Genomic DNA, 12066 nt, shown 5'->3' on the forward strand with positions numbered 1-12066 from the left:
TGGATTTGACAAAAAGTGATTTCCAGTCCTCGCTTGAGTGATCATATCTTGAAAAGTGTCAGGTTAGGAGAGAGAGGAGAAGTTTTCCTCCGTTTTAAGTTTGAATTACATTTCTACGTGCAAGTATGGGATGTTAGGTGACTCAGAAAAAAGGTGGATTTTGGCTTTTTTTAACCTCATCCCATCCACACTATGACATTCTGCGCCATAAACATACATGGGAAAATCTCCCCATTAGTTTGGAAATTTGGAAATGTTCTTGCACTTCGTGCAAAAACTATTTGTGCCATCGCTCTGAAAATTGACAGGACTGTAGCTAAATTCAGGGCCAACAACTTTCTAAAGCGCACGTTTTTGCACGTTGCACAAAAACGTGTGCACCAATCCCTAATAAAAGTCATACCACTCGATTCGGGCTTAAGGCTCACGTGTCTAAGTTTTTACTTTTCGTGTTTTCTCTCCGCCAGAGGCACGCCTCCTCCATTGCTATTGAATAGCTATGGAGGAGGCGTGCCTCTTGGGGCAGCCGTGGCAATAATAATTAATAAAGGAGATTATTTATCAAATTGAATTATCAAAATTACTTAATCAAAACAGGGCACCACCTGATGTAATCAGGAAAATGATAACTAAACAGCAAAAATCAGTCTCAATGTAGATTATTCTTCAGAATAATAGTAAAGGAGGAGGGAGTCCGAACACAGGCCATTGCAACCAGTAATTGTGACAAATATGCGTAAAATAAGCACGAACAACTTCTCTCATTCAAATTAATAAGAATTTATTTACACAAGTGTCAATAAGATGGATAAATCCTGATGGCTAAACTACCCAAAAACAACAACTAACTAAACATGTACACAAAACTTCAGATTACCTGTGTGTGTGTGTGTGTGTGTGTGTGTGTGTGTGTGTGTGTGTGTGTGTGTGTGTGTGTGTGTGTGTGTGTGTGTGTGTGTGTGTGTGTGTGTGTGTGTGTTTGGTTAGTAGGAGCAGAATGAGGGGAGAAAACAATAAGATAAACAAACACACTCAACTAATGAGCACAGTTGTGACGGGATCACCAGTCCGGCTCACAATGTAAAACTAACTTTTAAAATGTGTTACTACGTTTCTCTGCCCAGACACAGAACAGCCTCTTACGTGAATCTTTGTAAATTAAGAGAAAGTGGTTTGATCCGGCTGGTCAGTGTTTCTTGATGAAACAAAGAGTAGTTACGCTCAGCAGGGGATCCTGATAAAGAGTAGCTCGCTCTCTCTCCTGGTCCAGATGAGGATCAGTGTGGATGAGGGGAATACATGGGCACAGCAGCTGGGCCTCCTTCAGCTCCAGGTCGGTCCAAAGGCGTTCACGTCGAGGCCTGCAGGGTCCCTGGTTCGGCTCCTCTTTGGGCTCAGAAAACTTGCGGGCCACTCGCTGCAAAACGGACAGAGCAGAGGAGAAGAGAGCTTTTCCTTTTATAGCTGGCCCAGGAAGTGAAGGCCCCCCCTGTGGCTTGGGGTCCAATCAGGGGGCTATTCCTTATCACTGCAGGGCCTTAGATGCAAATCCTGGTTGAGCTTTGCGTCCATGGGGTTTCCTTTGTTCCAAACCATGCGGTCAGGTATCATAAACTCGAGGCTGGTCTAAGCCTGAGGCCCCAGAACTGGGCCTCAAAGCTGACCAAAGGCCTCAACTGTTCATATAATCACACAATCCACAGTTCATATGGGACTGTGGCCCAACAAATATTTCTCTTATCTTTTCTCATCATTTGTATTGTGCTGGCCGATCGGGACGGCTCACTTCCTCATTCTGTGCTGGGTGAGGGGATGGTGGACTGGACTTGGACTGGACCTGCCTCTTGCTGGGGCCCCTGGTCGGGCAACTGGAGTCTGGTGGGGGCCTCCTGCTCGCTTCCCTGACGCCCCGGTCTGACCTCACCCCTCATTGCAATATATAAATTACCAATTCTAATTCTAATAATTATTCTTGGCATTATCATGATATATTGTTTCATAGTGTATTATTATATTAAGTTATGAAATCTCATGGGATGTTAAAGTATAGTATTATTATATATTATAGTATGGTGATATCATTTTGTTATGTTATATTATAAAAATTATGTTATATTAGGATATTACTATATTTATATGCTATTATAGTATTACATATATTCATATTATGCTACATCACTCTATATGATAATTATTTATTTATTTGCACGCACGCACGCACGCACGCACGCACGCACGCACGCACGCACGCACGCACGCACGCACGCACGCACGCACACACTTTTGTCACTGTTAGTACTGTATGTTAATTAAAAAATTATGCTTTTATGTATAGATGAATACAGGGACTCATGGTAAATAGTGTTTATATAGAGGGACATGTAACTGCAAATGGCAATAATCACCCAGGAATCCACAAATTTATACTCACGTATACCACAATATGTTTACACTGTGTCAAATTCTTAATATTAATTTGTACAACTTCTCAATACATCAAGATTTTTGACATCTAATAACAAGGGTCTATGTGAAAACATGGTATTGAGTTCAAGGGGGAAGGAGACATTTTTTTTACTTCTTACTTCTTTTTGAACATGTCAAAACTTCTGCTGCTTCAAAAAAAAATCTCTTGCATTGATTGTTCAAGTATGTTCGAGCATGTCTGTTACTTACACTACCATCATGTTCAAAATAAAGACTTTTGAATTGAATTCTACTTCATTTTCTAAATCTGGTTATAACTGAACAGCTCTTACAGCTGTAAGAATCTGCTGCTTTTTAAAAATATATTCAAAAATGTTTCCCACAATCTAACGACCAGAATTATTTCTTTCAAACTAAATTAACTAAACTGGTGCATTTTAACTGAACTCTCAAAATAAATGATATCAGCACTGATCACAAATGTACACCTCCAGTGTGAATACGTTGGTGTTGCTTTAGATGACCTTGTTGGGCAAAAGCCGCTCCACACTGATCACACCTGTAAGGCTTGTCTCCAGTGTGAATACGTTGGTGAGTCGTTAGGTTACTTTTATGGGCAAAAGCCGCTCCACACTGATCACATCTGTAAGGCCTGTCTCCAGTGTGAATACGTTGGTGACTCGTCAAATTACCTTGCTCGGCAAAAGCCTTTCCACAATGATCGCATCTGTAAGGCTTGTCTCCAGTGTGAATACGTTGGTGTTTTGTAAATTGATCTTGCCGGGGAAAAGCCGCCTCACACTGATCACACCTGTAAGGCTTGTCTCCAGTGTGAATCCGTCGGTGTTTTGTTAGATCACCTTGCTGGGCAAAAGCTTTTCCACACTGATTGCATCTGTAAGGCTTGTCTCCAGTGTGAATCCGTCGGTGTTTCGTTAGATCACCTTGCTGGGTAAAAGCCTTTCCACACTGATCGCATCTGTAAGGCTTGTCTCCAGTGTGCTTACGTTGGTGTCTCGTCAAATGACCTTGCTGGGCAAAAGCCGCCCCACACTGATCACAGCTGTAAGGCTTGTCTCCAGTGTGAATACGTTGGTGTCGCTTTAGATCACATTGTTGGGCAAAAGCCTTTCCACACTGATCGCAACTGACTTGCACGCAATCATCACAGCAGTGTCTTTTGGGTCTTCCTTTATGATTCTGTAACAGAGAAGATGACTTACTTTTTGGCTGCATTATCAAAAGCCTTTTCAGTTTCAAGTATGGAGCTAGAACAGTGTCATTATTCACAAATGCAAAGGACAAAATTCACACGTGTGTAGGACAAGATATACAAGTGTATTTTTGATGCACACACAAATATAACCTGATTTACAAACGTTTTTTTGTCTGTGAGCTGCGCTGGATTTGCATGTGACTTTTGAGACTCCCCTGACGTGACTCGATTCACAAATGCGTTTTTTTTTAACACGGAAGGATCTGCAACCAATCAGATATCTTCCTTTGTTTCAGCCAATCATATGAGCGCACCCCAAGTGGGGAACGATTTACTCTTAAACCAATCAGATTAAAGGGGCGGATACACCTGCTGTTTGAGCTGCGTTGTGCCGTTGGGCTTAGAAAAGTGATTCAACATTTCGAGTTGATGAAATGAAGATAATCTCCTTGGTCATAGTGTAATTATTTAAACAAGACCAAGAGATTTGGTTACTGTTAAGAGAGAGGTCAGCCGCCCATTTGGAAATCGGAAGTGTGATGCCCCTATATAGATTACTCCTAATATGGAGCATCATGCAAGCTAACATTCCAGGTAGTCCTGAAACTGGAGAACCTGCTCATTGAGGGTTGATTGCCTGCTTGTGCTCAATGGATGACACCTGGGCCCGGTGTCTCCACCCCTGAGTATATAAGCAGCCTGCACCTCAGTCTGAGGAGATCTCTAGGAGAGAACACCTTCCCTCAGCTCTGAGTAGATAAGCAGCCTGCACCTCAGTCTGAGGAGATCTCTAGGAGAGAACACCTTCCCTCAGCTCTCCATGTCTTTGTTTGTGTTCTAGTTCTTCTGTATTCTTTCCATCCACACACCCTGCACTACACTATGTTTCACTCATCCATCACTCACACACACTACTGACTTACTGACTCCACACTCCATAGGATCCTTATGGCTTCTTCTGTTTGTTATGGTACCTCAGTTGTTTGCTTTTCGGTTAGTTTAATAAATATTATTTGTTTGACTTCCGTCTCCTGTCCCCTATTTTGCCATGACTTAGAGCCGGTCATGACAGAAGAGAGACTATCTATTTTGGGCATTAACCTGTAGAGTTTCAATAGTAATTTTGGGGTTTTTAGATTAAGTAACTACTATACTTAGCGGTAGGACTGGGCGATATGGCCTTTTATTAATATCTCAATATTTTTAGGCCATGTCACGATACACAATATATATCTCGATATTTGTCTTAGCCTTGAATTAACACTTTGATGCATACAATCACACCAGTATGATGATTCTATATGTCTACATTAAAACATTCTTGTTCATACTTCATTAATATATGCTCATTTTAAACTTTCATGCAAAAAGGGGGAAATCACAACTTAGTCAAACGCACGTGACTGACGTATGTAAGTAGGTGCGCTTGTTTTATGTCTCTGAGAAAGAGAGACGAGAAAGAGTGAGAAAAGCCTGCAATTTAATGCCCTGCTAAAAGCAAATGCGTGACAATGTATACTCGAATATTCACGATAGTCATTTTGTACATTGCACAGAGTAGAAGCCGCGATACATCGAGTATATTCGATATATTGCCCAGCCCTACTTAGCGGGAAGTTGCAGATCCAGTTGGTTGAGTTTTTAAAAAAAAATTTTATTATGGACTTAAGTTGTTGGTATTCTAAAAATGTGTTAGTGCTAATTCCATATTGAACAGTGAGTGTGTTAAATGGTACAAAATGTCCACTTATATGTTGTAGATACTTTATTCCTTGGTCTCTCCATTGAGTAAAGTTGACCATCATTTTATCATTTTTCAGAATGTCTTGGTTGTTCCAGATGGTTGTGAAATCACATGGAAAAAGTCAGACTTTGGCTATTTTAAAAGGAAGTCCCACCAGGCTGTCAGAGATTAGCTAATATTAATGCTTTTAAAGCATTTATGATGTTTAATATTTTGAATGATAAATGGTAAATCTGAGATTTCCAAATCATTGCAAAACACTTCTGAATCCAGCCATTGACTATCTAGTGAGTGATTTTTGCACCATTTTAAGATATACTGTAACTTATTAACTAAGAAATAATACTGGAAGTTGGGTAAGTCTAAGCCTCCACAGTCTTTGGATTTTTGTAATGTCTTTAAGCTAATATGTGGGGTTTTATTTTTCCACAGGAATTTTGACACGTATGAATCTTAAACCAAGAAGGAGGGGGTTTGGATGGTATCGTTGAAAAAAGATATTTATTTTTGGTTGAAATGTTAATTAAAGGTTAAACTTGGTTTTGTCCTTCTGTCAACAGATGTCACAACTGCCACTTCCTGATCTTCTCAGGGTTTGGAATGTCCTGATTCAATCACACCCTATCTCTTCCTCCCACTGTCCATAACGGTCAGTTTCTGTCAAGTTTCTCAATAAAAGCATCATGCAGAGGAGGAACTGTGGGAAACATTTGCTGTCACTGAGTCCACACTGAGTCTTGTTTACTCTGCACTCCTACCTTGCTTCCCCCTTCTGCAGAAGCACGTTAAAGATCATTCCGGTAGTCTCTGGTGTCTATCTTCGTTACGAACTTGGTTTAAAGTTGATTTAGACCTAACATTGGTAAAACCATCATTTCGATGGTGACAATTCTCCCCATCAGTGAAATAGGAAGAGAGTTCCATCGGGTAAGATCATCCTCTATTTTTCTTAAGAGCTGAACATAATTTAGTTTTATTAACTCTAACAGTCATGGGGAGATGTTTATGCCTAGATATCTAATGTTTCCTGATTGTAATTTAGTAGTGGCTGTATTCTGGAAATTGCAGTTGATGCACAAAACTGGATTTGGACTAGTTGATAGAGTAGTCAGACAGAGATGAAAATCCATCTATAAGTGCAATTGTCTGTGATAGTGAGGTTTGTGAGTTCTGGAGGAAGATTAGTACATCCTCAGCATAAAGACTTATTTTGTGATCTAATGTTTTGCATTGTATGCCTTTAATATTTTGGTTTTGCATAATAGCAGCTGCTAAGGGCTCAATAAATAGTGAGGGAGAAAGAGGACAACCCTTTCTGATACTTCTTTGCAAGTTAAAGCTTGTTGAAATTTGATCGTTTGTCCTTACACATGCCTTGGGAGAGCTATATAATATCTTTATCCAAATGATAAAAGATTTGCCAAATCCAAATTTGTGTAAAGTTGCCAATAGAAATTTCCAATTTACCCGATTGAATTTGAGCATTTAAGCAACACGAGGTGACGTTTCTCAGCTCTGGAAGAGAGAGGCTGGGCTGCGCGCGGAAGCGTGTCCCACTGAGCGGCCCCTCGTCTCTCCAGAGAGCTGTGCGCGTCGTGTGAGGAGAAAACATCCCCTACCGTCTTTACTAAACCGTCCCAGTTTTCTTTGAAAAGAGTCCGTCGCACGTAGCAAACGCGCGGGGGAGCTCACGGCGCAAACAGGGAAAGTTGGAAAAGTTAAAGTTATATTAAAGTTAAGTTAAAGTGGGGTGGAACTGACCGGTGGACCGGACAGCAGCGCCTGACACCAGCTGCTGGTCGTATAACGATGCACGCACGACAGCACGTGACTGACGTATCTAACAGGGTGCGCTTGTTTTATGTCTCTGAGAAGGAGAGACGAGAGAGGTAGAAAAGTCTGTAATTTAATGCCCGCGGCTAAAAGCAAATGCCTGACAATGTATACTCGAATATTCACGATAGTCATTTTGTACATCACACAGAGTAGAAGCCAAGATACATCGACTATACTCGCTATATCGCCCAGCCCTAATACCAACAGTAAAACATGGTGGTGGTAGTGTGATGGTCTGGGGCTGTTTTGCTGCTTCAGGCCCTGGAAGACCATGAATGAATTCTGCTGTCTACCAAAAAATCCTGAAGGAGAATGTCCGGCCATCAGTTCGTGACCTCAAGCTAAAGTTCACTTGGGTTCTGCAGCAGGACAATGATCCAAAACACACCAGCAAGTCCATCTCTGAATGGTTTAAGGAAAACAAAATGAAGACTTTGGAGTGGCCTAGTCAAAAGTCCCGACCTGAATCTGTTTGAGATGCTGTGGCATGACCTTAAAAAGGCTGTTCATGATCAAAAACCCTCCAATGTGGCTGATTTACAAGAATGCATGAGTGGGCCAAAATTCCTCCACAGCTGGAAAAGACTCATTGGCAGTTATCGCAAACGCTTGATTGCAGTTGTTGCTGCTAAGGGTGGCCCAACCAGTTATTACGTTTAGGGGACAATCACTTTTTCACCCAGGGCCATGTAGGTTTGGATTTTTCTTTCCCCTTAATAATAAAAACCTTTAAAAATTGAATTTTGTGTTTAATTGTGTTATCTCTGTCTAATATTTAAATGTGTTTGATGATCTGAAACGATCTGATCTGAAAAGTGCGACAAACATTCAAAAAAGATTTTTTTTTGCAAATAAGAAATAGGAAGGGGGCAAACACTTTTTCTCTCACACACACACACACACACACACACACACACACACACACACACACACACACACACACACACACACACACACACACACACACACACACACACACACACACACACACACACACACACACACACACACACACACACACACACACACACACACACACACTCCAGGTGAGGAAACTGTATTAGGGAGCCGTCCACGCCAGGAGGTCTCATAACTGCACAGAGACCATCCCTGCCCAGACGGATAGAGGAGTCCACACCACAGCGGTGAAGCCGTGGTACAGAGTTCCACAACCATCCAGGCCAGAACCACCCCCAGGACGACCCCCTGCAGGCCAGAGTCACTCCCAGCATGGAGGCTCCCCATGAGGAAACACTGGAGATGAAAGCTACAAGAAAGCATAAAAGCAAAAAATACACTAAAAAGTATAACATAACATAAAATCCTAAAAGTATGTCTAGAAAGCAAAACATTAAAAACTAAAGGAATAAGACAGTAAAATGTATAAAATAGACCATAAATAACGACTAAAATATTTAGATAAAACATTGAGATTAAATAAAAAATGATAAAGGATAAACTAAATATAAAACAGAGCAGTAAGATCCAATAAAAAATAAGGGTGAGCATAAGAAATTTAAAAGAGTTAAATGAGTCAGTTAAAAGCCTGATTAAAGAGATGGGTCTTGAGCCTCTTTTTAAAAACATCAACAATCTCTGCGGCCCTGAGGTTCTCCGGGAGGCTGTTCCACAATCGGGGACCATAAAAACTGAATGCCGCCTCCCCGTGTGTCCTGATTCTAACTTTTGGTATGGTTAAAAGGCCGGCACCGGAGGACCTCAGGGTCCGCGAGGGTTGATAGGGTAAAAGTAGTGCAGACAAATAAGAAGGCCCAAGACCATTAAGACACTTAAAAACTAGTAAAAGAACCTTAAAATCGATCCTGAAGTGCACAGGGAGCCAATGCAGCGATTTTAAAACAGGTGTAATGTGCTCCCGCCCTCTGGTCCTCGTCAGCACGTGTGCGGCTGAGTTCTGTAATAATTTTAGGTTGTACATGTTCTTTTTGGGAAGACCAGAGAGCAGGGCGTTACAGTAATCTAAACGTCATGAGATAAAAGCATTAGCACATCCGTACTAGCCTGAGAGAGAAACGGGCGGACTCTGGCTATGTTCTTAAGATGGTAAAAACCTATCTTTGTTATGTTTTTAATATGTGGAATAAAAGTGAGATCAGAATAAAAAAATCACGCCCACATTTTTAACTGATTTTGAGGGTTTAAAATCCTGTAACTTCGGTAAAAGTTTCTCTCTCTGGCCTTCGGGACCGATGAGTAAAACCTCTGTTTTGCCCTGGTTGAGCTGTAGGAAGTTTGCTGCCATCCATGGACTTGATGTCTAAAATACAGTTAAAAAGGGCATCAATTGGCCCAGTGTCATCAGGAGACACGGCGATGTACAGCTGTGTGTCATCAGCGTAGCTATGGAAGCTGATGCCGTGTCTCCTGATGACGTCCCCAAGGGGCAGCATGTACAGGTTAAAAAGAGTTGGACCTAAAATTGACCCTTGGGGAACCCCACACTTTATCTTATAGGTTCCTGAGGAACATGTATCCATACTTACGAAGAAACTACGATCAGTGAGGTAGGACGTGAACCATTTAAGAACAGTACCAGAGAGGCCGACCAGGTTCCTCAATCTATTTAATAAAATGTGATGGTCTACTGTATCGAAGGCGGCGGTTAGATCCAGCAGAACCAAGACTGAGTTTTTGGTCTTAAATTCTTAAATTACACCTGATGTCATTTAAAATCTTTAAAAGTGCTGTCTCTGTACTGTGGTTCATCCTAAAACCGGACTGATGAGCCTCTAAAATGTGTGTTGAGTTTAAAAATTCATTCACTTGATTAAAAACAAGTTTTACTTTACTTAAAAACGGTAAGTTGGATACAGGCCGGTAGTTATTTAAAACATTGGGGTCCGACCCACTGTTCTTCAGAAGGGGCTTCACCACCGCCGTTTTAAAGGCCCGTCTGAAGAGAGCAGTTGACCAAATACAGGAGCTGTTCCTCAAAGAATCCATAGAGTGTTTTAAAAACGGTGTGGGAATGGGGTCTAAAAGGCAGGCTTTACCTGGGAGAAAACTCTACCAAGTGTCCCCGCATCAACCAAGGAAAAAGTCTCCAGTGTTTCCTCAGATAAAAGCACTGATCCAGGTGTGTTAAGAGTTCAAATCTGTTGAGATAAAAGACCTAATGTCATCAATTTTACCCCTGAAGTGGTCTGCAAAATCCTCACAGTAATGATCTGTTGCTGTCTTATGGGATCTGTTCGGGTTTCCATTTGTTAAAAAATCTATGGTGAAGAAAAGGAATTTGGAATTGTTTTTGTTATTTAAAATTAGGTTTTTGAAATGGGCGGTTCTTGCCTTTTTAATACTGTTATTGTAATGCTTAAGGTGTTGGCAAAAAATGTCATGATGTACTGTTAATTTTCATTTCCTCCATCTTCTTTCGGCACTCCTGCAGTTTCTTTTTAGTTTCTTTATTTCCTCAGTTCTCCCTGGGGGTGTAGGTTTTATGCTAATTCTTTTAGTTAAAATCGGAGCCACTGAGTCCAGCGTTGTTTTGAGTATTTTGTTAAAATTGTCAACGATGAAATCACAGGGGTGCTGGTAAAATCTCTGCAGGAGTGTTCTGTAAAATCTGGATAAAATTTGCAGCCACTTCAGGAGTTAGGTAACGTTTCCTCACCGTTCTCACCGGGGCCTCCCGCTGGGTAAAAGTAGTCCTAGTCTTTTGGACGAAAACGCTTATTAGTTTTAGTCATTTCTATATGTGATAGTTTTAGTCCACGAAAACTCAAAAAAGGTTTTAGTCCAGTTTTAATCAGCTTTAAAAAGAAAAGATAAAAAGTATTTTCTCCATCATACAACTAGGGGTGGGCAAAAATATCGATATGGCAATATATCGCGATACTTTTCCAGCCGATTCAATATCGATATTCAAATTTTGAATATCGATTTTTTTTTTTTTTTTTTTTTAATATTTTTTATCCCCGATTTTTTCCCATCATATCACCCAGTGCTCCTACCTAAGTGACAGTCCTGGGCATTGCCACTCTCTACCAACCCTGGGAGGGCCCTGCACTGAGCTCCGGTTTTATTTCACGTTTTATTTCATTTTATAATTTATTTTTTATATAACACAATTGCCTGTCCTTAAAAAATGAAAAATAATGGACATAGGTTTATTTATTTATGGATTTATATCTATACTGACTGATCACTGTGCCTGTCCTTGGTTTTAGTACCCATCTTTCTTGTGTTTATTATTATTTGCCACATAATTAAAGCAACGTCATACTAAATTTAATGTTAATTTCATATGATGTAAATAATATGAAAAACATATACAAATATGTTGTAACTTTAGCTTGTATAGTTATAATAAAACATTGTTTTGACTCAGTTTGTCCCATGAATTGTCACTATAATCTGATGAACGTGCAACTCTGATTTTAAGATCCATCACCATCATCTGATGTACAGATATACAACTTGGATTTTAAGATGTGTAATGCATTTCAAAATTTTTCGGTGAACTATGTAGAATATAATAATCGGGATATCGCATAATCAGGATATCGCAATGTGTATCGTATCGTGGCTCAAGTATCGTGATGCGTATCGTATCGTGAGGTCCTTCCCAATACCCACCCCTACATACAACCCCAGTGCATGTTTAACTTGTGCAAACATTCAAAAACAAAGTAATAAAATAAATACAAATTCCAAAAATGATTAACAACATGAATTAGAGGGGGGGTCTTACTACCCCCAGTCTAACAACAAAAACAAATATCACAGTAACATCAAAATTAGCCTACCGACCTCGATTCAGTTTGAGGAAAGCGCTTAGCTCTAAAATTACTCTTGCTCTATTCCGGCGGCCACGACTGAG

At 40.5% G+C, this 12066-nt stretch overlaps 1 protein-coding gene across 1 annotated transcript in view; it reads right to left on the bottom strand.

The window, feature by feature from the left end:
- Positions 1-12066, bottom strand: part of LOC133460935 (zinc finger protein OZF-like) — a 40141-nt gene that overhangs the window by 17704 nt on the left and 10371 nt on the right. The gene's annotated exons all lie outside the window — the stretch shown is intronic.

This window comes from Cololabis saira, chromosome 15 (genome assembly GCF_033807715.1).
Source record: "Cololabis saira isolate AMF1-May2022 chromosome 15, fColSai1.1, whole genome shotgun sequence".
Classification (NCBI taxonomy): Eukaryota; Metazoa; Chordata; class Actinopteri; order Beloniformes; family Belonidae; genus Cololabis; species Cololabis saira.